General features: G+C 33.7%; 1 long non-coding RNA gene across 1 annotated transcript; it reads right to left on the minus strand.

Annotated features, from left to right (window-relative positions):
- Positions 1-973: 973 nt before the first annotated feature.
- Positions 974-24,371, minus strand: LOC123393046. The gene is made up of 3 exons (XR_006607747.1): positions 24,182-24,371; positions 3,136-3,290; positions 974-1,104 (listed from the first exon to the last, which is right to left on the minus strand). It is a non-coding gene; the product is annotated as an uncharacterized LOC123393046 (long non-coding RNA).
- Positions 24,372-24,675: the final 304 nt, after the last annotated feature.

The following is a 24,675-nucleotide window of genomic DNA, read 5'->3' on the forward strand; positions in this document are numbered from 1 at the left end:
CCAGTCATTTATACTTTCAGAAATAAACAGTAGAAATGATGTTATGACTACATTCTATGTCAAATATAAAATAATAAACAATATTATTTTCCTTAGATCTCCATTTCCTCTGATTTATGTCAGGTTCAGAAAATGATGCAGTATCAAGTCCAAGACATCACCATAAATAGAAGTTCCCTGCAGACCATGGAAAAATTGAACTATACCTTTTCAACCCTTGTATTTCTTTAGAACTCAAAGATAACTTGAATCTGAATATTATGTCTGACATTTGATGATTGTTCCTATTTTGTAAAATGGTGAAGGAAGAATAAAATAGTGAGATTTGGCCACTTGTATTCCATTTTCCTGTACCATTTTATCTAACCAAAGTCTTCACTGGTATTGTATATTCTCTCACAGTTTCTAACTATTATACAGATGGTATGTCAGGATAGCGATAGAAAATTACAGGAATATTTTATGTTGGAAATAATTCACCTATATTAGAATTGTACTGTTGGGGCCCTTAATAACTTAGGTACTTTTCTGAGGTGAGATTCATCAACTCAAGTTCATTCTGTTCTCTGTACCCTAGTCAGCAGTTACTGTCCTTACCAAAATACACATTAAACTAAACATGTCATCTTGGGGAATAGAGCATATCCCTTCCATTTCTACTGTAACTATTCTCTATGGACCAGGACATGGACACTAGAAAGTTTGTTTGGTTTTTAATTTCCTAAGTTGAGATTTGACTTTCCTTTGAGCTGCAACTGGTGAAAAGCTGCAATTTTATAATTAATTTTTGTTTTGCTTAGTAATACTGATTTTGGTTAGTAATACTTATCTTTTCATCACGTCCTCAAAAGTTTTTAAGATTGATGAATGATGTAATTTGGTTAAATTTTGGTTATCTTTGGTTAAAGAAGTCATTTCCGTTTTTCTTGCTAATACAGACGTGTATTCCCCTGAGAAACTTCTCAGTAGCGGATTGATGGGGACGAAGAAATTTTCACAGGTAACTATTTTTCTTTAATGTAGCAACTGAACATCATTTCCCAATATCTGAAACCACCTCTTTTCAGAAAAAGTTCAGTTTTACAGAACTTTTCTTTAATGGGTCTGGAAAAGAAAAGGCCATAGTCAATGGATTTTTTTTTCATCTTCTACTCAACCTCATGTAATAATTTTGGAGGAATCTGTTAATTAATGACTACCAAAATATTTGCATTGCAACAGATCATTCATACTCATTACATTAAGTGTGAAAGACTTCATAACGTCCAACTTTTGTGAAGCTGGAATATATTCTTGACTTGTCAAGGGAACCAAATAAGTCACTCTATCTCCCTGGAGAGGTAGAAGATGTGGAACAAAAACCATGAAGGAAGTAGGAACACAATCCTTTTGGTAAAACCAGAGGATGGGGGAATACATTTTCAGGTTCAGCCTCCTGCCCTCAGGTTTCTAGGTAAGAAATAGAGGGTACTACTGATAAGTTAACAATTAACCTGACTCGAAAGAATCTGCGAATGCTGCACTAAAAATAGCACAGCTTGCTTGAGTCTTGGTGGATAAACGGAAACTTTCCAGAGGAGAAAGGAGGAGAAGGACATGGCAAAGACGAAAGCAGTTTCCAATGCTCAGAAAAGGCTTGAAAGACCATTCAATGTCTTATTGTACGATGAATAAGAAAATAAATAAATAAAAAGAAAGTCATAAGATAAAATAAATATTATGCCATATTTTATATCTTATATAATTATACATGGTATACATTACTTAAAAACTCATTGAAGAAAAGATACAGATGAGATAAGAAATTTGAGCATTATCAAAATTTAACATCAATGGTATTAGCTAAGAGGAAACAAATGAAAATCAAGGGTTTCAGTTAAAAATATATTATCATAAAACAAAAAAAATATATTATCATAAAACAGATTAGTAAATTTCCATGAAATCTACCTATTCTCTAATGACTGAATCAATATAGCCATACAGGAAAGCTTTAAAATTTAGGTTCATTGTCTTCATCTTATGGAATTAGTGCTTTATCTGAGAAATGTTAATCATTATTTAAATCATTTTAGTAAAAGAAAATGTATATGTACACAGGAATCTTACATACTACTGTGACATAAAAATGTGTTTTGAACAGAATATATCTAAAATATTGTGCTTTTTAGCATGGTTCCAGCATCTTTACTTAAGCCTATCAAAATGTCTAATTTCAGCAATGTTTCATGGAAATATTTTCAGTGAAAAGAAAGAACTTTCATTAAAAAGATGCAAGATACTTAACATGAACTAAATATTAGTAATATGAGAGACTGTATAAAATTCAGAATCATTCAAAATTCCTGCCCAGAATTTATATTATAAAAGCAATGAGCTAGAATTGCACAAGACAAAAAGATAGGCATCAAAAAATGAAAAATATCTCATTGAAGCTTAAACTATTCAAATTTCTCATGGAGATTGGAACAAGTTTTTAATTCTAGGTAAAATACAACTTATTTTTCACTGACTCTTGCATCCACTTTTATTGTGGCACATATAGCCCTCTATAATGTACTGGTAATGTTTGGATGTCCTAGGAATTTTATGTCCTATATTCACACCCAAAACCTGCCATGGTCTTCATCAAATTTATATATTTTCTTTCTCTTTTCTTACTTAAGAACACCTACGTAGTTTTACAGTTTTATTTATAAGTGCCAAATTAATGTTATGGTTTATTTTTATAGCACAATTTTTATTAAAAGATGTTTCTTTTTGTTTATTCTTCTCCTATCCCAGACCTCATGTCCTTGCAAAGGATGGGAACCAAAGTGAAAACTCAAAAATATTAGCTTGATTACTATGGGGTCCAATATAAATTTTGTGCTAGTTGCTTTTGCTTTTTTTTTTTTTTTTTTAAGATTTTACTTGTTTATTTGACAGACAGAGATCACAAGTAGGCAGAGAGGGAGGAAGAGAGAGAGAGGGGAAATCAGGCTTTCCCTGAGCGTAGAGTCCAATGTGGGGCTCAATCCCAGAACCCTCGACCATCACCTGAGCCAAAGTCAAAGGCTTTATCCCACTGAGCCAACCAGTTGCCCCTGGTTTTTCAATTAATTTCATCCTTCACCATGTAACAGTACTCCTTACCCTTCGATAAGCTAAGTCTTAGAATAGTCTTGTTCCAAGTCTCATGAAAATCAATTGTGGAAGAGTGACTAGAGCCCAGATTTGTTTCCATAGCCCTTGTTTCTTCAGTTATGACAAATTGCTTCCTGATGCTCCAATCTTGGAATTGTAGGTTCCTATTGAAAAGATTTATATTCAAATTAATTATATATATATATAATTATATGTAAGTGGGCTTCTTTAAGGAAAAATGAAATACAATTACAATGCTTTTTGTTTGTTTGTATTGTTTTATTTTTAACAGAACTACGTAACTGGCTCTCTGAGCTAAAACTTAATTTAAAGATGAATTCGGTACTCTTCCAGGACCAGTGGTGGTATGTCAGGTACTATCTTCTTTCTGTTAAGATAAAATAAGTGTTAAATTGTTTTAACTGACTGAAATAAATAGATAAGGATATGAATAGTCAAAAATTGAGAATTCTTTTTTTTTTAAATCATTTACCACATTTAACTTGGGATTCTCTACAATTTGTTGCACCAAGTGAATAAAATGTGGGTGTATGTGTGGGAAAACAAATATAAATAGCTTTATTTTCTCTAAGATTGTTCTTAATCATGCTCTGGAAAATCTCCCTTTCCCAGCTCTTGCACACATCTCAGGGAGATCCTTAACTCCCTGATCCCTTTCAGATTATAACATGAAATCATTCAGTTCTATCCATTTGTATGATCTCATCTCCTATATTTCTCTGAGACCTCACCTTCTCTCCACACTATGCTTCACTCTGGCTCTGGGGCCCACACTAGAAAGGTATGTATGACTGATTATACCCATCCTTATATTGAGATGCAGAGAAGGAACTGGGAGTGACCACCATAGTTCTGTTCTTACCTGCTATCCGTTGGTGGTGGAAAGACGTTGCTGATCTCACTCCAGCCAGATCTGCGTTTGCTTTCTCCTAGTAGCTAGTTTCTGTTGGTGGTGATCTCCACATAGATGGAGTTTCTTAGTGTTTACCATGGCATCCAACATCATAGAGGGCTCCCTAAGGCAGGTTCAGCTTAGTCATTCTCAGTCCCTGGCGGTAAGTAGACCATGCTCTCAGCCCTGACTATAAGTTTTCTCATTTTTTTTCCTTGGCAGCCACCTAGGCAACATTTTATGTTCCTTTACTTTTATGTTTCCTCAGATAGAGCCACAGAAACCATTACTATGCTCTCCAGATTTCCAAGAACCATTAAAAACTTGAGGAGCTATGGTGTTGTTGTTCAAGGCTTAGAACCCTGTAATCCCTACTTCTCATCATAATGTGGGCTTCTTTAACAAACAACCTACTGTCAGAATTATGCAGAAAGTAGCAAGCACTAGTGACCATGTCTATGTACAAGAATGAAATTACAGGGAATTAGTCTTACTTTGTTGAAGGTGACCACCCCACACTTTACTCTGATGCCAACTCCAGAGAAAGGTCACTTGATTCCTCAGCATCAAGCATACAGGCAGGGCAAGCGGCTTCTCTCTCCCTTCCTGAGGGTTCCTTTCTTCAAGGGAAAGCCCCTTCTGTAGCCCCTTCTTGCTACATAGTGGGGGCAGAGGTTCAAAGTACATGGAGTATCCCCAGTGTTTATGCAGAAAGAGAAAATGAATGTCTAGCAACTCTAAGGATAATTGAAATGGTCATTTCTTTCTTGAATTGTCTGCCTATAGACATAAAAATTGTGCTTCTGGGTAAGGGGGTCTGGAGGGCAATAACTGCTGGGTTAACAAAGCCAATTATGTGGGAATTTTCAACAGACTTGGAAGGTTATCTAGCTCTAATCATTTTCTCTTTCTTTAAAATGTCAAATCATTAAACTTTGTCTTCACTGTTGGATTCTAGATATAAATATCTGTGCAGCAGAAAATGTGTATTCACACCTTTACCACATTTTATCACCTTATTTTAGCATTACTTGGAGATCTAAAAAACCTATCTTGTGAAAAAAAATGACATTATGTCTTTAAGACATATTGAATAAATATGCCTGATGAACAAATATAAGCCTTTGGTCTTCTTGACAAGTAGATTTCTTCAGGAAGATGAATTTACCAAGCTCTCTGACCTCCAGGACAGAAATCCCTGTAGTCATTTAACTCACTCCCTTTGCTCTATCTGCAAACTCTATGAGCAAGCATTTAAAATTTTTATTTTTTCAAATATGACTTTCTGTAGCTCTTCTTGACCATCAATATTAAATATTCAGTTTTATGGTGTTCTCTGTGTAATTTTCCCAATCTTTTCCATGTTTCTAATCATGATTCGAGTTGCCTTCTCTTTGCCAATTTATTCTGTTTGTGAAAGGAATGTCCTCTCCATAAGTAACTATTATGTGGTAGTGTTATTGTCCAATTAGACAAAGACTTTGGCTTCTCAAAGATAGTATGCAGAAAAATCAATCCATAGATGTTACCATTGGCACAGAGAAAAAGCAGAATCAATGGCTCTTTCAAAGAAGTCTCGCTCATATTCTTAGAATTCTCTATGCATCAAGTGAAAGTTAAACACGTTTTTTTATATAATAAAATACTTATAAATAGGCCATCTTCCATTTTCTTTGTAATAGAATAATTTTATGTTAAAAAATGTAAAATTTTCAAAGAAACCTATGAATATAAGGGAAAGTTAAAGTGTTCTCCCTCTCCCCCTCCAACTGCCTTTTTGCAGGCCATTACCCTACCTATCAAATTCAAGAATAATTTCCACTAGCATTTTGTTTTTTCATAGCATAAAATTAACTTTTGTAATAATCTCTAACAACAGGAACAATGAAGTTCCAAATATATCTGTTAGAGACATACACTTTGTAAATTACGGTAACATACAAAGGAAAGTAGTTCTTCATCCAGTTTAAATGCAAGTGAACCTATGTATTTGGTCAGTTTCTTTATCTACAGAGAAAGACAATTTCATTACTGTGATCTTAGAGGTTCACCTTCTGCTCAAAATCTCAAAGGATTTAGCAAGCTAGAGCAGGTCAACAAATATAACCCAATAAATGTGATAGCACCCACTAGCTAGTTAGACAAGCAATAAGGAGACCTCAGTTATAAACTACTTAATCTAGACTTTAGTAAGGAAATCAGAGACTTGAAATCTGGTTAATTCCCCGCTCCCTTTATTGAACTCTCCTCCTCTGCTTTTCTCTACTTGTCCCTCGGATCCTAATGTAGTTATTAGAATTACAACACTAAACAACATTGACTCCATTCATCTAGCACTTAATCTCTAATATGCAGAGGTTAAAAGTCAAAAAATGATCATTCATATCAATGATTTTAGCAGAAGATAGCTGCCAAACCATGTAGGGCTGCTTAAGGGAGAAGAATGAGTTTCGAGCTATTTCACAAGTCATATCCTGTAATGGAATCACATTATAATCCTTCACTGCTAAAGGAAACACTGGATCACACAGGACTGATGTTTGCAAAGTATTGTAGCTTAAGAAAACATAAGTTATCTCATCAATTATTTTCACTTAAATAGTAGATTTAACAATTGTCTGTGATCAGTGTTGTCTATTGATCAATAGGAAGTAATAATGATTCTTATATTTGTCATCATTTAACAATATTTATGAAATTTGTCCCTATGCCTAGAAAAAGTTATTTTTGAATTTCCAAATTTGTAAATACATGAATCTTTTTAAATTTTTGGAAACCAAAATGTAGTTAAAATCTGAGATAAGAGAAACCTATTTTTAAAATATCCCTTGAAATTCTTCTGTGATGTGAGAAAATCTGTTTCATTATGCAAATAATCTTTCATTTATCTTCTTACCCCTTTCAGCTTCCCTCTCTCTCTCTCTCTCCTTTTTAAAAGATTTTATGTATCTGAGAAAGAGAGAGCATGAGAGAGTGGAGAAGGAAAGGGAGAAATAGACTCCCAGGTAAGCAGGGAACCTGATGCAGGTCTTGATCCCAGGACCACGGGATTGTGACCCAAGCCAAAGGCAACTGTTTAACCCACTAAGCCAGGCAGGTGCCTCCCCACTCCCCTTTCAGCTTCTCTTAAAGTAACATGTTTATAATTTAGTAAATGATTTTTTAAAAACACATTAACTCATACATTTCTTCAGTCAATCTTTAACTCTTTTCCATTAAAAAAAAAATGGTCAGTACAAGAATAAAATAATGTCAACTGCTTCCCCTCCCCCTTAGTGTATCACTGCTTTTCTTTCCTAAAGACTTGAGTGCTCTTTACAAGACTGGGGGCGTTCTATTTTGGTAGCCTTGTGAGCCTCTGATAATCATCTGCAGGGTATATGGCTTTAGCACAGCCATATTGTGATGGAACATTTCACTCCAACAAACAAAGGATAAGAAGTTTGAAGAAAATGGGAGAAAATCTCCCTGACAACAAAGACATTTATCCATGTGCAAAAATGATAGACAGAGTCACTTTGGCACCTTGACAATTCAGACACTGCACTCCACAGTTTTGTCTTCCTGGCTGCTTTTTCCCAAGTCCATATATAAGACAAGAATGAAAATCATTCAAGTGGTAAATTACTCTTTCTGGAAGGAAAACTTCAGTTTGACCAGTATACAAATGAGATTTGAGAACAGAGATGTAGAATATTTTTTGTAAGGATTCTTTTTTTATGTTTAATCGACAGAGACTGATGCCTGTGGTTGTAGGCATACTTATTTTCAACATCTTACAGCTCAGGAATTCCCTCTATTCCTTCAATATTAACTTACTAGAAATTTTCAAGGAAAGTTTGAATTTTCTGTAGAAAAGTTTCCATATTGGCTTTAGAAAACTGAAAAAAAAAACTTAACTATCATTTTAATTTTTCTGCAGAGACCACTGAGCTCTCTCCATAGGTTTTTACAGGAAAGAGATCCATCAAGCATAACTAATGAATACACCCTAAGCCAGGTGCCAACGACAGACATACTCTTGGCTAGTTAAAGACTTAATTATTAACATTTAATAATTTTAAACATTGGAACCTCAGTTTATTTTTTTTTTTATTTTACCCTTTAAAAAATTTATTTATTTATTTAGAGAGAGCACCCAAGTGAGGGGAGGAGGTCAGCAGACTCTTCAAGGAGACTCCCCACTGAGCACAGAGCTCCAGGCAGGGCTTGAACTCACTACCCAGGAGATCATGATCTGAGTCAAAATGAAGAGTCAGATGCTCCAGGGACTGAGCCACCCAGGAGCCCCAGTTGGCCCCTAGGTAGAAAAATTTTGAAAAATAAATCGGGAAAACAAAGACAAATTTTTAATGATACAATAATCTCTCTTTCTAATGATGGCTACTATATATTTTTCTGTATTTCTGTATGCATATAATACATATATTATTGACACTCTTTTCTCATAAAACTGGATCCATATAAAAATCAATAAAATTATGTTTTTTATTAATGACTTTTCAGTCCTTAGATCTATAAAAACATTTTAATATATGCATAAAGTGCTTAATTTTATTTTTTTCCTATTTAGTTTTAGTGTCATATATAACTACACTTTAGAAAAAAATCCCTGCCCTCATCTATAAAATATTTCAAAAGAAATCATACAAAATATTTCAAAGAAAACTGCACCAAATAAGTTATACAGGCAAGATACACTTTATTCAACACAACTGCTTCACTAGAGGGGTGAAGACTGTGATGGTAGAGGAGAGATCTTCAACAGAACTTCAGTGAAACAAAAGTCAAGGGAATTTTTTTTTTCAATTTATTATTGAAATAATAGTAGTTGGCATACACTGTTGTAATAGTTTCAGGTGCACAGCACAGAGATTTGCCTATTCTATATATTACTCAATGTTCATCACAGTATGTGTAGTTATCATCTGTCACCATGCCACATGATTATATTACTGACTATATCCCTTATGCTGTACTTTTTAACTGTATATCTTATTTATTTTGTCCCTGGAATTTTGTACCTCTTAATCTCCTTCACCTGTTTTACTGCCTCCCCTCTGGCAACCACACATTTGTTCTCTGTATTTAAGAGTCTGTATTGTTTTGTTGTTTGTTTTTTTGTTCATTTGTTTGTTTTATAGATTCCACATGTAAGTGAAGTCATAGGACATTTGTCTTTCTTGGGCTGACTTATTTCACTTAACATAATGCCCTCTGTGTCCAACCAAATTGTTGCAAATGACAAGATTTTATTCCTTTTATGGTTCAGTTTTATATATATATATATATATATATGTATATATACACACACATATCTATTATATAATACATTTATATATTATATATAATATTTTCTTTATTCATGTTTTAATGGGCACTCGTGTTGCTTCCATATGTTGACTATTATAAATAATTTTTAAATCTGGGTGAGTGAGTGGGAAAGTACTGAAGGATGTTAGAAGGGGCTTAACTAACATAATTAGTCCCTCTGTGTTTACTAACTGATACTTATCAAAATTATATACCTACCTTCACATGGAAGACTAGAATATAGGGGCCTTGTTTTTCTTGATTGCAATTTAAAATGTTAGCTTTCAGGTCTTTGAGAATGACTATCTTAAGCTGTAAAGATTTTTATCATAAAGAGGCTGACAAATAGTTATAATTCTGTTTTCTAGAGTGAATTCTCTGAGGGAAGAGACTTCTCTAAAGTTCAGTCAAACTGAGGAGAACATTAAGGCCATCTTTGTCAGTAACAATATATTTTGTAAATTTTAATTAATTCATGAATTTTTGTTATAATTCATCTATTAAATTGGGAGCACATGAGTGTTTGGGTTGAATGTGTTGCTGCATAACATCAGACAAACAAAAGATAATGCAGCCAAAGCTAGTACAGCTCAAATCCAATCACTTATCAGAAAGTACTTAATTCCTATATAGAGTAAAGATGTACTACATGATATATAAAACAAATTAGACATGTTTTCAAACTCATAATTTCATAAAATAGCATACAAATAAAACTAGAAGGTGGGTGTTGGACTACTGAGCCTTTTCAAATACTATTTAAAGAGAAAGAATTCACACACACATATCATTATAGAAAAAACAATTCTTCCACTAAGTAACCAAAACTTAGTAGGAGAAAAGAAAAAAGATGTGTGTGAATGAGGTCATGAATCAGCCCTTACAAGTATTTTTATAATTAATTTAAAAGTTAATATTTAAAAATATATGTTTATAAAAAATAAAAAATTAAAAAAAGTTAACATTTCAAATAAACAGAATATCAATATTTCAATATTGTAAGTTAGTAAAAATGTGCAATTATTTTCAGTTCATTTTCTCTTCCTGTGAGAGACTTGGTAGTACAACATCCATCACCCATACATCCACTCCTTGTTAGTTCCAGAATGATTCAATCAAAACAAATCAGATTATAGATAAAATGAATCCCAAATAACATTTCCTCTGTGTCTACTCCTTTATCCAGATGCTCCTGATGTTGTAATTCAGGATCATTGATTCTTATTTCTCTAGACTATCTCCATAGATCCTAAATTGAAGAAAACTTGGATATCTTAAGTTTAGGAAGCTTTTACTTAATTGTTTTTTATAGATAGGTATTATAAAGATGTATATAGACATAAATGTGTACATGGAAACTGATAAAGATACAGATACAAGTTGATTATATATATACATACATATTTATACATATATATTTAAATATAATTTTTCATATATCTTTATCAGTCTCTCGATATATGTTTGCATTCCTTAAATACATTTGCTTTTTACAGCTTAATTTTTCCCATGATCATTTTCTTCCAAAGTGTAAGCTGCCAGTTATTTCCTTCATAGTTATTTTTCACTCTCTGTTTTCAGGGCTTAAAAACTTTTTTACTCCCACCAAAGCCATTGCATAAAAATAATCTATTTCTTTACTGCATGTTTTTGTTCTCAAACTTTAGTGTTCACTTTCCTGCTTATGACAACAAGAATCACTTCCACATGCTAGAATTTCAAAAAAGGATTGTAACCTTCAGGTGAGATTTCTGTATTCATGAACAAGTAGAAAAGCAATAAAGGACAAAAAAACTCTAGGGATATAATTTAATTTTTGTATTATTTTGGTCTTGTCTTGATTGCTGTTGTTCCTTTAAACTGTCTTAATGGTTTAAATCTGAGATTTGTGATGCAAGAAACATAATGATAGAGTCATAATCATCTCAAAATCATTTTCACATTCCCCTCAATAGGGGGCTGCAATTTCATGTAGTCATGGAAATTAGTGTTGGCCACAGGCCTAGAAGGGAAAAGAATGGCACAACTAGAAAAAGTTACACTGAGAACTATTAAATGAGCTATTAAAAAAAAATCCAATCCAATCCCCTACAACATTTTTTTTTCCTGGAATTCTGCACTTGCTTACATTAGTGTCTACATAAAACATTAAGTATGAGAAGTATGAGAAAGATATAAAGAAATTTATCCATTTTGTTCTCTGGAAGAGTTAAATAAATTGAAATGTATTTAGGGCCTATTGTAATTCACACATATGTTGCAACGACTAATTCTGGTAACTACACCCATCTACACATTGTTGGAGTTCATATAAGACACACTCTCAGGATACTGAGGGCAAAAATTAGAGCTACATCTCTGAGTGGACCATGGAAATAGCCTTGTAATCCAATCTCTGATTTTCCCTCATAAACTGTCAGTGAGTATTTGCTTAAAAAGCCAAAGTCCATCATTCAACTTCCATAATTAAAACTCTCCACAAGCCTCTATTTCTGTGGGATAAGTTCCCATGCTCCTCAACACAACTGTGTGACCATTTGCATGACAGACCCTGATTTAGTCTTCAGCCTATTTCACACCACTGACCACTAACTCCCTCATATAGAAGGAGATTCTCCATTCCAGATTTGTGGAACTCCTTTCAGCTCCTCAAAGATGTCCTGTTATCTCTTCTCTTTTGGACTTTGCATCTAAACCAGAGTACTGGAAAACGGACATGATCCATACAGGCAGAAGGTGTGATGGTTAAGAAGATAGATGCCAGAGCCAGAATGTTAGCATCTGAGTCCTGGATATGCCTTTAAGTGTTACCTAAGCAAGTCACTTTCCCCATTCAACTCTTCGTTTTATGAGCAAACATGGAGATAATAATGGTTCTACCTCATAGGTCTACTGTGTTGTAAGAGTGCAAGCAAAGTGTAGAGAACAGTGGATGGCACATAGTAATCATTCAATAAATGCCAGCTGTTATTATTGTAAAGAATATGTTATGTAAGGGGGAAGGATTTGGCATGTTCTTGTCTGTCTTTGGACGAGGCAGAAAGAAATGTGTTACTGCCTAATGCAGCTCTGATGAGAATAAGCACAAATTTACAATATTATGTAAAAAGGGTCCTGTAACTGAAATGGAGTTTCTCTTGTGGTTAATTTACTCGTACAAATTTAAAGAAGAAACTAAAGGGATTCTAACTCTCCAAACCTCATCAACATGATTATCTAGAATAAATTGTAATATTAGTGTTCTACAGTTGACAGGGGAAGAACATTCTCAGATGAGCCTCCGGGTAATCAGATCTTTTTGAAATAGAGAAAATTAAAAGGTCAATTGTACTTTTGAAGCTCCCCAGTGCTCTTTTTTTTTTTTTTTTTGTCAAACATGCAAATCCACAATGTTGCCTATAGAATCATCTTCACAAGTACTATCAGTTTAATAAAAAATACCTACCTTTATCTTTCTTATACACACATTATTCCAAGCTCACATCTAAGTCATTCTTCATGGTAAGAACTAATCTCATTTCCTCAAACCTGTCACTGAATCATGTTAAATATCTCACCAAGAATAATTACCTCGCAGCTAAACTTCCCTGGCCTTCCTGGGTACAAAAAAAAAAAGGAAAGGGATTTATCCATTCAGAAAACAGAGTCTTCCAGGATAGCCATTTTTATGTTCTGCAGAAGAGAGTGAATATATTATTTGGACATAACTATTTCATCAGTTCCCCCAATATAACACTTGAGATATTTTGGTTATTTGTGTCCAAGTTACGATTCTGTGGGACTTTGGAAATATGGTATCATCTCAGGAACTATTTCAAAATTCGTATTAATCTCTACTTTTCATATAAAGAAACACTTGAAATATTATTATTTTTGTATTTTAGTTTCCTGTCTCTTCCTGTCTCTCTCTCTTCCTATCTCACTCAAAGAAAGGCAACAGAAAAAAGCTAACTTCAATATCCTGAGTTGCATGTGAGCAGCTTGATTAATGTGCTTGTGAATTCTTAATAAGAGATGTGTGCATATTCATAGAGGTGTTTATTAATTCATAAAGCAGCTGCTCAAAGGCAGCTAGTGGAGGGAGACTTCGTCTCCTCTCACAGAAGCCTCTTGGCAGTGATCAGGGCCTTTTCCCTGCCTGGTTGTAGATGGCAGCCCCAACATCCTAAACCAATGGCCCTTTATCTGCCCTGGGAAAGGAATCCCTTTTGCCAGCAGGAGGCCTAAGGGATCGGAGGTTCAGATCTAAATCCCCAATGTGTGGTGGAAGAAATATAAAGCTTAATGAGACTAGTAGAGTCCACAGCTCATTTCAATTATTCTTAATTGTTTTCAGATGCTGCCCGGCATGCTTCATTTATTTCTGCAATAAACAGAGCATGCAGTATGGTGGTGGATCTCATTTGAGACCCTGAGAAAACATCCCACAGGAAATGATGAAAAATAATAAGAGAGTTACATGTATTGGAGCATGTACCAGGCAGATGAGATGGGAAGCACAGGGGTGGGAAGAAGTAGTGACTGTGCCTCATCTACCTGGAGATTTATAGAAAATCTCATGTTTACATTCTTATAACCACTCCTGAAATTAAAAACAAATAAAAAACCATCGAGACTGCAGTGAACTCCAGTTGACTGAAAGTTATCCATTTCTAGGCTCCTCTTTCCTGAATTATTTTCTTCTTACCTACTTGAGGTAAAGGCTGACCACACTTTAGAAGATTTTGAGAACTTGAGATACACAAAGTTATCAAATATAGTGAGTAATCTGAGATAGCTCGTTATATCAAAAGTACCTCCTAACTCCTTGATCTGAAGTATGAACGCATATTTGCAAGTTGCTTAATTCCAAAATTTTTCATTGGGCATCATTAAGTAACCAGCCATTTGATGAAATAAACATATTTTATTTTAATGACTTTATAATATTCTACCATTGACTAGAAGATTATATAGTGAATTTTAATATGTCAGCTTGGCTTGGAAGGGATATACAGACTTTGGTCAAAAACCAGTTTAGCTGTTGCTATCAATTTTTTTTTTTTTTTTTTTTTAAAGATATAATTAACACCTAAATCAGTCGATTTGGGATAAATCAGATTACCCTTCATCACCTTGCTGACCTCATCCAATCTTTAGAAGGCCTTAAGAGAAAAAACAGGTCCCTGAGGAAGAATGAATTCTTTCTCATATGCCCTCAGACTGAGGACAACAACGTCAACTTTTCTCTGGGTCTTCAACATATAGGCTGCCCTGCAGATTTTGGACTTGGCAGTCCTCACAATAGGGTGATCCAATTCCTTAAAATAAATCTGTTTTTCTTTCTATATACAAATTTATTGGTTGTGTTTCTTTGGAGAATCTTGACTAATACAAGGACCAAGACAGAATCTTTAGAGCTCAATTGAAACACATATTTCTAATAAAAATCTGAATATACTACAGGGCTTATTAAACAAGATATGTGTCCAAGAAAAGTATGTGTCCAAGAAAATCCTTCTTTGAGTCTTTGCTCAATGATCCCTAGCTTTAAGCATGAATAAACAGCAATAAAGACTTCTAACATGAAGATGCCCAATTCCCACTCAGCCTGATTAGAATAGTGTTGAATGAGATTAGGGTATATATATTTTTTAATATCCTTGGTAATTCTGATGTTTAGTGTCTGTAACAACCTCTGACTCATGGATTCAGTAATTTAAAATATGTACACATGATCCCAGCCCCCAACACACATCTACACATAGCAAAACACTATTTATGCTTTATATACACAAACATGCACACACTCATACACACGGCGCATATATAAAGTATATGACAGAGTTAGAAATATTATGTTAAAGATGGAAAATATAACAAAATGATTATGAGCTCTGCTCTACAGAGCACTGCTGCTCTGAGGTCCATACAAACATGATGGCACCCACAAACAATGGTCTGTGTAGGTGTTCTGGGGACAGCTGAGGCCCATCCTGGTACAAGTCTCCTGAATTCTGTGTCATTAGAAGGTGGTTCTCCTTTCTATCTGATATTATCTTTATTTCCTGATATTTATATTTTACGTTATTTTTTTCTGATAACAGAAGTATAACATGGTAATTAGGGGTAATTACGGAGAGTATAAAGATGAAAGCCCAAATTACTTACAATCTCATATTTCAAGAATGATTATCTCTATATTGAAATAATCTCTTACATTTTGCATTCCAGATACATATATATATATATGGTTTTGGGTAAAACTCCAATTTTTTTCCACTAAATATTACATAATTAACATTTTACTGTGTGATGGAATACTATTCTGACATAATTTTGATAATACTTTGTTCTCATTTATAGCTATGTTCTATAATTTATTTACTAAGGATCTATTGAGATTGTTCCTAATATTTACTTTTATAATAATACTCTAAAAAATTTTGTTTGCATTTAGGTCACATATATATACATCTGTGCCCAAATTTTTTCATTAGGAAAAATTGCAGGAAAAAATAGCCAGGTCAATTGAGGACATCATTAAAGCTCTTAAAATATGTTTCCCAACCCATTCGAAGTTCTTACAGCAAACACTCTCACAATGAGGACATAAGAGTGACTATTTCATCTTCTCTTTCAGCCATATTGACAATTATAAGTTTGTAACATTTTATCCAATTCATATTGAAGCAATGCCACTGCTGCTGTAATTTTAAACTCATTCATTACTAATGAAGATGAACACTCTGGAAATTATCAGTTCATGGCCTTTATATTGGTTTATTAGTGCTTTCCCATCTACTTTAGGATTCCTTTATATATGGCACTGACCCAGTGTTTATCATATTTGTGACCCATGGGTTTCTAGTTTTTAAATTGCCTTATAACTTAGTTACGATAGTCTTCTACATTGAAATAATGCTATTTTTATAGTGCAAAGTTTAGTGATGTACCTATGTATAATTTCTATCATTCTTTGTAAACTTAGAAAAACTTTTTTGCATTGTAAGATAAGATCAATGAAAAAAACACTTTTTTTTTTTCTAGTTTGTGTGGGTTTTTTGTTTTGTTTTGGTGTTGTTTTTTTTTTTTTTTTGCTTTTAAAATGTTTAAATGACTCAGAATTTATTTTGGGTGTTGTATGAGTTGCAAGCCAGCTAACTTGCCCCCCCCAAACTCAGTTTATTAAATAATCAGTTGCTCAATTTTTAGATTTATTTAATTTTATACACTTACATAGGTATGTTTGCATAGAGAGACTATTTGATCTATTTTTTTTTTTTTACTTTTATTTCAGTATCAAGTTAAAAAGAAAATCATCTAAGCTTGAACATTTAAAAATAGCTTAGATGAGGGCGCCTGGGTGGCTCAGTGAGTTAAGCCGCTGCCTTCGGCTCAGGTCATGATCTCGGGGTCCTGGGATCGAGTCCCACATCGTTCTCTCTGCTCGGCAGGGAGCCTGCTTCCTCCTCTCTCTCTCTGCCTGCCTCTCTGCCTACTTGTGATCTCTCTCTGTCAAATAAATAAATAAAAATCTTTATAAAAAAATAAATAAATAAAAATAGCTTAGATGAAAATTATCCTCTTGTTTTTTCCCCCTTTAAATAAAATTTTCTCAGTTCTTCAGAATTCAAGTATAATTTTAATTTTTCTGTAAAATGTGATGATGTGATGTTAATTTGGTCTCTTTTCACCATTGTGTACTTGGATCATTTTATTTTTAAAACCCATTCTAAACAATTCAGCCATTTAATATGAGATTAATTTATTTAAATTCACTGTCACCTTTGAGATGTTTGAATTTCTGTCATATTTTAGGCAAATTTTCTAGTTCTCCTTTGTTTAACTTCCTTGCTCTTTTTGTTTTGTTTTCTAATTTGTTTGCCTATATTTTGTGTTTCTTATTATAGTCAAGATAATATGACACATATAATTTTCCATCATAAAGTATAAGAAGTTAATCTTAATATTTTGGGGGCTTTGTTTATTTAATCCACTGTTATATACCCAATCTATTATACATAATTATTACTTCAATGATATGGTTCTCTTTTTCTGAAAATAACTTTTGACTTCTTTATCAGCCAGCAAAAACACCAATGCATATCCTGAAGAAGTAGATAATTCACAAAAGAAAAATAAATTGTTATTAATTGTACAAAAATATCAGCTTCACAACTAAAAATTTAAATAACAGCATATCAATGTTGCCTATTAATCACAAATTTGTACTTAAATTAGAATAATCATTTTCAAATGGAAGAAGAGAAAATTTATCCTTCACATGTTTTCATATACTCTGTGGGTAAGGGTACTAAACACTCACACACACTCATACACAGGAATATTGTGCAGCTATCAGAAAGAATGAACTCTTCCTATTTACAGCAACATGGATGGAGCTAGAGTATATTATGCCCAGCAAAATAAGTCAGTCTGAGACAGATAAATACCATATGATTTTACTCATATGTGGAATATAAGAAACAAAACAGATGAACAACGTAAAGGAAGGAAAAATAAAATAAGATGAGAACAGAGAGACTCTTAATAAGAGACTCTTGACTATAGAGAACAAACAGGATTGCTGGAGGAAAGGGGGTTGCGGGGGGATAGGGTAACTGGGTGATGACCCTTACGAAGGGCACTTACTGTAATAAACTCTGGGTGTTGTATGCAAGTGATGGATCACTAAATTCTACCCCTGAAACTAATACTCTACTATATGTTAACTAACTTGAATGTAAATAAAACCTTGAAAGAAAAAAAAAAAAAAAAAAAGACTTTTCTAGCTTTGTGGGTAGCATTTTCATGCAAATAATAAGGGTTTTATATTTTGCAGTTATTGGTCCTATTTTAATGTTCTTTGTATGGCAGTATGTGTATAGTGTGTAAAATTCCTTAAAACACTCCTTAAAAAAGGTTGGATAAAGTTTTTTTTAATAAAACCATGACAGAGTTAAAAACAAACAAATAAATGAACACAAAAACAAAACAAACAAAAAGCCTTGAAATGTTCACATATTCTGACCTAGAAATTCTACTTGTAGGAATTTTTCTAGGGGAAACAATGGCATCCATATAAGAGACATACCAAATGAATCAAACATTATTTATAATAATGAAAAAAATAAAATATTTAAAGAGCTAACAGTAATAGCGTCTATTGTTTATCAAGGACTTACTATGTGCCAGACATATAATTTTATATGCATAAGTTTCACAGCAACTCATGGAGGCAAGTACTATTATATTTTTGTTTGTCAGATTTGAAAAACTATTATATTTCTGTTTGTCATATTTGTCAGAGTTTAAAGCTAGTAATATTCATACCCAATTTGAACCCAGGAATCCTAGTGTCAGAATCCAGGCCTGAACCATGGTACAACAGATGCTTCTCAGAAAGGATGAATTTAATTTAATTTTTTTGGCCCCAGCAACATGAGTTTAATTACCTATTCCATGCCTATACAATGGAATAATGTGCTTTCACTTGTGAGTTCCTGACTTTGATTAGTTTAAAATTATGTTTGGTCTTTGAGTAGACATTTAACAAATATGCATAGGAGTTTTATATATTCTGAGTCATGTCTTCTGTCCTTTTATACACATCTGGCAATTTGATTCAATGCAAAATTCTTGGGTCACAATATTTTTCTCTCAATAGATGTAGCTCCATTGTCTGCTAGCACTTAATGTTGTATGAGATATTTACAGTTAAAAAACTGTGGACTATGTTTGGACAAAAACATTTCTTTAAAGTACATTTATTTGGCTTGTATTCTTAAAGTGATTTTCAAGAATGTGTTCTTTTTTTCATCAAACTTTCTTTTTTTTCCCCTTTCTTCTACCCTTTCTTCCTCCCTCCCTTTTCCTTCCTTCCTTCTTTACTTTCTTTCTTTCTTTCTTCTCTTTATTTAATAGCTTTCAAGGCTCCTGTGTTGTTATGTGTCTGATTTTATTTTTAGCCTTAAAGTGAAAAGAGATTTTCCAGATCTCATCAGATTGTTACAGATTAGAAAGAATGCTTTTATTCCTTCTCAATACCTTTTACTCAATATTTTCACCTGTTGCATTATAAAATAGTTCAGGTTAATGAGTACACTCCACTTGCAATATTTCAGCATCAATAATATACTCTGTGGCTGCTGGATAAAGGAAAAATCTTTTCTGACTTATATGGTCAGATATGCTAAGTTGAGGGTACAGACATTGGAGTCAACTTCAGTGCATGAAAGTCTACACCCTCAACTGCATTGTTCCCATAACTTTTCATGCTTTTCTTGTTTTCAATTTCCCCCTAAAAGAAATATGTTGTCAGTGTGCCTTTTTCTTATTTTTCTTTTTCAAGTCCTAGAAGAAGAGGTGGATTTTTTTTTTCTGGTTCTTAAAATGCTTCAGCATAACAAAAGTTAATTATATAATATTCCATTCAATGTGTTAATTGTCCTGAGGTAGGGACAAAGGGTGGGAAAATGTTAATGTCTTTTTCCATTTCCATTAAAAATACCTGTCTTATTCTACTTCAAAGTGTGGAGCCCAAGGCCATAGTCTAGGGAAGTGTTTCACAATTTACACCATCCGCAATGGAAGCAAAATAATTGTCCCAAATACTAGCCAATGCCTTTGTCTTTAGTTCTCAGTGCAAATGTCAGTTTTTCAGCAATTTCATGGGAAAAATGGAAAGAGGCATATGAAAATCATTTAGTCTATAACCCCATTAACTCAAAAAGACTTCCTACACTGTTTTTACGGTTGCAAAAAACACCCAACAAAACAATCAATGACAGATACTTTATTTCTTTTCACGTGCAATTTAGATATTTACTCTGTCCTTGCCACCTTTTTTTAAAATTCCTCCTTGCATTACTGGCAGTTGCTGATGACATTTTAAGGGACATGTGAGAGGCAGATTACAATTCACATCAAATAGCAAAAAATTAATTTTCTTTTATTCAATTTCCCTTCGCTGTGCAATTCCCAAACCAGGATTCCCCTTTCTGCCCTTAGACAATACAGCCTCCAGATTTATTGCTTTTGGTTGTCTTACTTTCTGATTCTACTTTCCTCTACAGCAGGGAAAATCTATCAAGCTTCTATCTCCAAATGTCATAATATTACCTCAGCCCATCTTTAATCTTCAAAACCAAGACTTTCAGATAAGGGCTGGAGCAATGGAAGAAGAAGGGGAGAGTTGTTACCTGTTCAGTGAGGATAAAGTTTCAATCACACAAGATGGGGATATTCTGGAGATTGGTTACACAACGTGCAGGTGCCTGACAGTATTGTACTGTGCACTTGGGAGGATGAATTTTATATGTGGGTTTACTTTTTTTGCCAGTATTAAAATAAAAGACTGTCTAATAAACATCTTACGTAAGTCCCTTGATGAATCATACCTTGTTACTCAAAATATGCCTTTAAACTCTAACCCTCATCCTACAATACTAATCAAAATAATTCTTTAAAAAATAATAATTCTCCAAACACACGCGACATCGTCTTCAAGAGAAAATCAGGTGAATAAAATTGACTCCATCTTTCTTTACAGGCTGTTTGTTATAATTATGAAACATGGCTGTATTTACTGTTTTCAGTACTGGCCTCTCCTTCCAAATTCAGGTCAGTTCCTATTTTCAAACTATTTCCAGTCTTCCCAAACCCAGAATTGCCTTTTCTTCTCATGCACTTAGAATATTTATTGTTTATAGCAATTATTTGTTAGTTAGATGTCAAGGTTTTCTAATATCTCTTATGTTAGATACATTGAGTGAGATTAGCAATTAAAACTTTAATAATTTGTTCATCATAAAGCTTTGCATTAATTTGATTAAAAACCTGCATTAAGCTGTTGTTTAATTAGTATTTTGACTTTCTCTTAACTTTTTTCACCCAGACAAGTGCCTTGTTGGCCTCATCCTAGAGCTCATGACTTTAAGTCAAATGTCTGCTAATTGTGCTCTTTGGCTCTATTCCCAGTTGAAACTGAAATCCAAACTTGAGTCCTTCTCTTGATAATATATTCCAAGATCCCAAGAATGTTATCTCACTTTCTCTAGAATGAAGTATGTGCCTGGAGTTGAGATTCCCTGATGTTTTACTCTGATGCTAAGTGGCGGTCTCATCTCTGACTTTGAACCATCTGCCTGTTTCTTGAGTATCATTTGTCATAGGGGGGGTACACACTGGGATAGTCCTCTGTTGATGGGCCACCTCGATAATAATGTCCACCTGACAACTCTCACCCACTGCTTAACTTTGTCTTTACTGTACACAAGTCTTTCTGATTTCCTGATCCATCCACAAAGCCTGCACTTGCCTTGCTGGCTATCTCAGTTTGGCCCATCAATTCTTAACTTTCAATTTGACCCATCAATTCTTAAGTAAGTTCATTCTGCCAAATCCTGTTTTGACCAATAGAATGTGAGCAATTTCATGAAAGTCAATAGAAAAAAATATTCCAAGGAGAAGGTTATGGCTCAACAGTGTCAAATGCTATACTAAAGTTGAAATGACAGAAAATTCAGCTAGGACCATTGATTTGATTTTTTTGAGGTTTTCTTGGATGTCATAGATAAATAATTTTTGTTTCATTCGATTCAGCACATATTTATTAAAATGCTAGTATGCTATACTCTGTTCATTTTTATTATAAGATTACATAGGTTAAAAGCAGATGTACAAAAAATAAATACCATCATGGCTTTTAACTTTCACCTATGATCTTTAACACAATTCCTGTAGAATTATTAAGTGAGACCTTAGTAACCTGCAGGAGATTTTCAGTATGATGGCTGAAGAAGAAACTGAAGTGCAGAGTAAAGAGTAAATGGTGATAAAGTGGGGCTGACAGGTAGATTATTTTTCAAGAAATGCGGTTATAAGAGGAAAATGGCCATTGTTTTAGAAGGAAAAGTACTATTTGTTTATTTATGGCTTTGGGGTTACTGCTGTTTGTGCATGTTTAGTATAGCTATAGCCTGAGCATGTTTTCTGATAATAAGGCAGCATATAACTGATAAGAAAAGCCTGAAGGATGTGACAGGGAAAAAATGATAAATCAAATCCTAGAGACGGGAAGTAGTATATATCAGTTGTATGTAAAAATATTCACCTGAACAAAAACTTGGCCTATTCTTCCACCAGGAGAGAAGGAGATAAACATGAAGAAAATGGGTATTTTGTTTGTTTCAGCTTTACAGAGTAAATTGGTGTATTTGTTGAATGGCCTTGATTTTTTTCTTATCATGCACTATACATGATCTGATCTCCAAATGGTGAATCATTTGGGGATAAGACTCAAAGCTATTAAAAATCAGAAACTCCTGGGAAAATTTTCAGGCAACATGATAGGAAAGAGATGCAATCTCTAATATATTTGGCAAGGGTAATTGAGAGTTTATTAGTTCCAGGTAGTGTGAATTTTGGTACACTCCATCAATGATTGCCCATCAACCCACAGCAGTGACAGATCAGAAATGGAGTGAATACGTCATTACTATCTCATTATGACATGCTTAATGACTTTTACCTCAAACAAAATTTAAGTTTCTTGAATGTTGAAGCCATGTCATATTGTTCATTATTTTCAAATTTCCATAACACTTAGTATTTTGTAGATGCATATCATATATACATAAATATTTCATTGATAATGACATCTTTTCATAAATTTCAAACTTGATGTTCTTTACCCTAAATCTTATGCTAGTCCTGATACAGAAGTATATGTTTAAGTCTCTGGTATCAGCTCATAATTTCCAAAGGCTCAGGACAATCATTCTCAAAAATTCTATAGTAGTGCCTGATATGATGCATCCAAGTTAGCAAAAAGACTTATGTATTTTTAAAATAGCTGCCAGATATGTAGGAGAGAGGATGTAGCATTGCATAAAATTCTCTCAAATTATTTATGTAGTATTTACAGGAAAAAAAAATATAACACATCATAAACCACTCAAGTTACTTTAAGGATTATACATCATATCATGAAATGTTTGTTAAATAATTACAGAGCATTTGTATCTGTGTACAGTTTTCTATTATTTAGATGGCTTAGGAGATGGTTACAACTACTCTCAAATCACTCTAAACACATTTATATTATTTTAGATTGTATATTTTTTATTGCAATATGTTCAGTGAAAATACACTATTTGTAATATAATATAAAATGCCTATAATCAATAAACACCTTTAAACTGATAGTGTTCAAAGGGGATTCTAAAGTACTTAAGGGTAAATAGGCTTACCTGAGAGTAGTGGGTTTAAAAAATGCAAATACCTGATGCTCTCAGGTAAGCCTATTTACCCTTAAGTACTTCAGAATCTATTTCTAATTTTAGAATCCATTTCTAATTTTAAAAATAAGTGTATAAAATTACAAATGTACAAGTTGTAAGGAGTTGAAGTACAAGATTTTTGAAATACCTCAGCCCTAGTTCCATCCTCAGGATTTCCTGTATTCCATTGTTTAAAGCTTAAGGAGATATCCCTTATATAATCAGGTAAGAGAAGAGCCTCTCTGCCTGGAAATATTAGCTCAGGCTGAAGTTCACTCAGCTTCATCCCAGCACTTCTCCAACCAGAGCAGCCCTTGAGCTGCTATAGTAAAATCCCTCAGGCTCCAAGGAAATAATCTTGAACCCACCGTTTTGGATGATGTACAGTTTGTGAATTCTTATACCAACTATTCATGGCCTTGTTGGAAAGATCCCTGTCAAGAAAAACATTATTTTTGAGATATGAAGATGTTGTTTTCAAATATTGACCAATATTTAATGATTGTATGGTGGTTCCTGGGTAATGGACAAGAGTATTAAGATAACAGAACTTCTGCTGCCATACCTCCAAGATCTCATCTATCTTCATGATGAATTGGAAACGGAATTCTTCTTTCAAATTCTATGTAATTAACCTTGGGAGGACTCTTCACAAAGAAGAAACGTTTCTGGTCTACAAGTCTGAATTTCTTCATCTTTAGCAGCCCAGCAGCATTTGACACTTTACAGGCTGTGTATCACACTGCAGTCCTTAACAGGTCTCATTATGGTTTATTGATGAACAGTTGCTAAGAGCACTGCATTCTTTTGTCACCAGGGAGTTCTTATTCCACTAGCCTTGTGATGCCTGTGGCTTGCAGGCTGATATGCCTAAACTGTTAAAAATAGAAGTTAAAATTGAACCTTGTCATACTAGGTTTAGGTTTTATCCTGAAGGCAATACAAAGTTATTGAGAGATTATAAGCTGGGAAGTCATATATCAGTTTTTATTTTAGGAATAAAATAAAATTGCCCATCAACCTACAACAGTGTGATCCTCCTAGAACAGACAGGAAAGC

Source organism: Mustela putorius, unplaced genomic scaffold (genome assembly GCF_011764305.1).
Source record: "Mustela putorius furo isolate JIRA1106 unplaced genomic scaffold, ASM1176430v1.1 tig00000725_pilon_pilon_pilon, whole genome shotgun sequence".
Classification (NCBI taxonomy): domain Eukaryota; kingdom Metazoa; phylum Chordata; class Mammalia; order Carnivora; family Mustelidae; genus Mustela; species Mustela putorius.